Source organism: Asparagus officinalis, chromosome 5 (genome assembly GCF_001876935.1).
Source record: "Asparagus officinalis chromosome 5, Aspof.V1, whole genome shotgun sequence".
Lineage (NCBI taxonomy): Eukaryota > Viridiplantae > Streptophyta > Magnoliopsida > Asparagales > Asparagaceae > Asparagus > Asparagus officinalis.
In genome coordinates this window covers 10,111,501-10,116,924 of record NC_033798.1, presented here as the reverse complement: position 1 = coordinate 10,116,924, position 5,424 = coordinate 10,111,501, and positions in this window count along the sequence as shown.

Here is a 5,424-nt window from a genome sequence, read left to right as displayed (position 1 = left end):
TCGTGAGCAGGTGGATCTTGAAGATACTACATATGTGCGCCACCGTAGACGTGATAGATCTTGCACGCAAGACGATGAAGCTGGCCCGTCACAACAAGCTGGTCCGTCACAACGAGCTGGTCCGTCACAGCCCCACACACAACCGGAGAGCGAGCATATACAAGCTCAAGACGAAGGGGGCCGCCGACGATCTCAGCGGGTGCGAAGGCCGAGACAACGGGGGAGGGGTGGATTTTTCCTTTGTTAGTTTTTCCATGTAGATTATTGTCGTATGGATTTATTGATGCATTTGGATTTATTCTACTTAAGCTACATATTATCGTATGGTTAGACTTAATGCAGTTGGAATTATTTTGTGTTGATGTGAATTTTGGTTAAATTTTGGATGTGATGTTGTGATGATGTATTGTTTTGTGATAATGTATTGTGTTGTGATAATGTGGATTTTTTAGAGGGTTGTATGCTCAGCTAGAGGGCCATGCATGTTTTGTGCATGTTTTGCCTCTGCCCAGCAAAAATACGGGACTAGTAGTCCCGTATATTTGCTGGGCAGAGGCAGGTTGCCTCTGGAAAATATACGGGACTAATAGTCCCGTATATTTTGCAGAGGCAATATGCCTCTGCCCAGCAAAAATACGGGACTAATAGTCCCGTATTATTGCTGGGCAGAGGAAAATTGCCTCTGCAAAATATACGGGACTATTAGTCCCGTATATTTTGCAGAGGCAAGGGAAATTCGCTCTGGAAATTGTACGGGACTAGTAGTCCCGTACATTTTGGTGAGCCACGAGAAGCTCACAGAAAACATACGGGACTACTAGTCCCGTATGTTTTCTAATCACTAATTAGTGTATTGAAAACATACGGGACTAGTAGTCCCGTATGTTTTCAGGCCAAGTTTTTGAAAATCGACCTCTTTTTGGCCAACAGGCCAAAAAGAGGTCGATTTTGCTAAATATTTAGCAAAATGGTCGATTTTGCTAAATATTTAGCAAATGTGGTCTATTTTCAGAATTTTTCCTATAAATTGCACTCAAAAGGCCATGCTTCTTTCTTCTACAACTGCTAAGATAACCTGAGATAAAACCCTACCCCTATCCTACCCTCGTCTCTGGCCCTTTCCCCTTCACCATCTTACCAAAAAACCTAGTCCCACCCCTGCCCCCCTCCCCTTCCACCCCCACCCCTTTCCCCTTCACCATCTTACCAAAAAACCTAGTCCCACCCCTGCCCCCCTCCCCTTCCACCCCCACGACACCACTGCTACTTCGCCACTAATTCGCCGCCGTTGATACGTACTTATCTTCATTCTCTTCCTTCTTCTTCTTCTCTTCTTATCTAGGGTTGGTGTTAGGTGATCTGAAAGGGTGGTGGGAATTCAGGATGATGATTTTTGTGGCACATATTGATTTCCTGAGTAGGGTTTTCTGGGTTTGGGAGGGCAGTGGGTAGGATTTTATGGGTTCTAGACCGTATGAGTTTGGGATTTTCTTGACGGGTTAAGGTTGTTGGCGATGGGGATTGAGGTGGTCGGCGATGGTAATTTAAGGGAAAGTGGGTAGGGATTTTCTAGGTGTGTTTGGATTGTTGGTGGTCGGATTGTTGGTGGTGAGGATTAGGGGGTGGGTGATGGTAATGTAGGGGGTAGCGGATGAATATTTTCTAGGTATGGGATTTTCTAGCTCAGGTTGGGTTATCGTCGATGGGGATTTTGGTGGTAGGCTTGTGGTTTTAGTTCTTTAATTAGCCAAGTGATAGTGGTGATACGGCCGGGTGGTGTTGGGAGTGGTAGCATGTGGTGGTGGTGATGGAAATAGGGGTGGCAAACGGGTCGGGTCGGGTCATACTTAACCTGACCCGTATAAGTGTGACCCGACCCGACCCGTTTAATAAATGGGTCAATGCAATCTGACATATTTATTAAACGGGTTACCCGACCCGACCCATATAACCCGAATGACCCGTTTAATAACTTATAGGTTTTTTCCAATTACATGAATAATCAAATCTATAAACCCAAATGACCGATTCAAATTGATATTACTGACAAAAGGTTCAGATGAAAAAATTCATCTATGTAACATTTAATACATAATTGCATAGGCATAAACCATACTGTAAAAAGCGAATGATGTAATTGTTGATTCGTTTCTTCTCTAATTCTAGTATTCTCCCAAAACTACTCTTTCAGTCGCACCTCCACAGGAGGCGGAAACATCAACATCCACGCCTACTAGTCCAAACCAAGTACTGAGCCAATCAGCACAATTAGAACAAAGAGAGCATCAAAGAGAGCATCAAATCTGCACAATTAGACCAAAGAGAGCATCAAATGCCTACAACAAGAAACAACTCAGATACAGATGTAACCGAGAACAATCCTAATTTCCTGAAGAAATAGGTTTGAGATTCCTTGCTCATGATTTCTACAAATTTTCTCCAACTTCAGTATTCTCACAAAGCTACTCATTTCAGATGCAGGAGCAAAGATGAAGAATGAAGTGGAGCTTTCATGTTCAATGCATTGGATGAAGAAATTGCATCCACATGTACAGTTAACAAGCACCAAATAAAACAATGCAACTTGAGTTACAAGTTCCAACAAAGCAGCAGCAGACTTAACATACAAGACCCATGTTCCTCAAAATGTGTCCTTCACTCACTTCTCCTGCGCAACATTAAGCTACTGCTTAAATAAAAGGATGGAACCTGCTGCCAAAATAGAACAGATACCAAAATGCCGATCTGACCTTGAGAAACAAATGCTATCACTCCTGTCCAAGGAAACATATTAAAAAAATCAAATAAAGAGCTTTACTTACAAATAAATCAAACCATACCAACGTTATAGATTTGATTATTCAAGTAATCAAAGTATATACTAAGCCATGGAGACTTCATAGTATAAGAGATTCATACTTGTGTTGGCATAGATTCTCCAACAGCTAATTACATGATATCCTCGGAAAGCTCATCTAATTTTGGTTGCATGTCATCTATCATTAATAAAAAATAAAAAAAATCAATAAGCAAATTCATAACATGTATTCTGATGCAAAAAAAACGTAAAAAATATAACATTAGTAATTGTCTACCTTTGATACCATATAACCAATCACGCGTGCAAACTAAAGCCTCTACATTGTTAGGCTTAAGAGTGCTACGGTATTGATTAAGGATTCTCCCACCTACACTGAAAGTACTCTCCGAAGCAACCGTAGAAATAGGAACCGCCATTATGTCCCTTGCCAATAGAGAGAGCTCGGGGTATCTATGCTCATTAGTCTTCCAAAATGAAAGAATGTCGAGTGGAGCACCACGGTCAAGTCTTGGTTCATCCAAATAAAGTTCTAATTGAGTTTTTTGAGAACTAATAATTTCTTGACTTTCAAACGAGTCGAATTCCTAAACATAAAAAAACATGGGTGGAGCACCACGGTCAAGTCTTGGTTCATCCAAATAAAGTTCTAATTGGGTCTTTTGAGAACTAATAATTTCTTGGCTTTCAAACGAGTCGAATTCCTAAATAAAAAAAGATACGTAAAGTACATTTGAACAAATGCCAAGCAAATCTTAGGGAAACAAAAGCTTAATTAAATGTTAGTAGGAAAAGTAGCTACTAAAGCAAATTAATTTAATATTAGACCCTGACATCTTTAGTATCTTAAAATAAGTCCCTCTATTCACTTGTGCCTTTACTCTGTAGACTTAAAATAAGTCCCTCTATTCACTTGTGCCTCTATTCACTTGTGCCTTTACTCTGTAGACCAAATCCTAATTTCCTGACATCTTTAGTATCTTAAAATAAGTAATTACCACATTCATCATAATCAGTTTGTATGTGTTCGGAGAGAATAATAAAAGGCATGGAATGGATAATCATTTATAACTGTAAAATGTTTACAAAAGAACACAAGAAAACAAACAAACATTTCCGAAAGGTATTTACAATGTGATTGTAAGACATCTACAATAAAAACTAAGAGATATACTAATTATTTGAGAAAGAAATTACCCTCAAGATATCAATGCAATCTTGATCAAATGTGTCATCATACACACGAGAAGTTCCCTCCTTGCTTGATTTCTCCAAGTTTCTTCTTCTATTACCATCCATATTGCTCGAGTACTCATTAAAGAGAGAGAAAAGCTTGTCTTTCACATTCTTAAGCTCCGTAGAATTGTGTCCATATAGCCCCATGATAGCAAAACTCTACAAATTGCATTTTGTATCGGGGATCCAAGATGCACGCAATAGCAAGTAGAACATTGTACTCACTCCACATTCCCAAAATTTTTGTTTTCTAATTTGAGAGCCTTTTATATACTTGACGCTTTCTCGAATTTTATCAATACAACCATGGACTTCTTTTAAACCATCTTGGACAATCAAGTTGAGGATATGAGTACAACATCTAATATGAAAAAATTCTCCCTTCCCAAGAAGTGCTTCTTTCAAATTAAGTTGTTTTTTCAATAAATCAACAAAAACATCATTTGCGGAGGCATTATCAAGAGTGAAAGAAAACAACTTCTTTTCAATTTTCCAATCAACTAACAACTTATAGATCTTCTCACAAATGGCAACACCAGAATGAGGAGGTGGCATATAAGAAAAGTTAAGAACCCGATTTTGTAATTTCCACTCATGATCAATGTAGTGTGCTGTGAGACAAATATATCCATCAGTGGCTATTGATGTCCACAAATTGGAAGTCAAGTTAATTCTACCCGGAATCGATTCCAAAGCTTCTTTTAGCCTATTTTTCTCTCTTCCATAGATTTTAAGAACATCGGCTTTAACCGTATTTCTTGATATGTGTTTTAGATCCTCACAAAGATATGAGAAGATTGCTCGAATACCTTCATACTCAACAAATTGAAATGGCAAATCGTGCATAATGATGGCCGAGACTAAGAGCTCCCTAAACTTATCCGGGTCAAAATTAAATCTTGAGGAACTCATTATAGAATCTTTTGAGTTAGATAGACCCTCAATATCTTCTCTAGTAGCTTTCTTACAAATTTTCATGTGTCTTAACATGTTCTTTGTCCCATGGTTACCTTCGGCGATGTATTTGACTCCACACTTCTTACATACTGAATATTGTTTCCCACCTAGCTCTTGAACAAGGTCAATTATTTTCCAAGCTTTGGACGTTAATTTTCTTTTTCGACTTCCAACAATTATCGCTTTTGATTTTTTCTGAACAGGACTAGACATGTCTTCTAATTCTTCATTAGATGAATCTGCTTCTACATTATCGGCTATAGAATCATGGGTAGAATTAGACTCCATTAACTATGATGAAAATTACATAACTACATAAGATTAATAAAATTAAACAAAATACAACAGATAACACAAATTAACTGATTTTAAACAAAATTAACATTTGAGTATGAAGAAACTTAAGTCCGCAT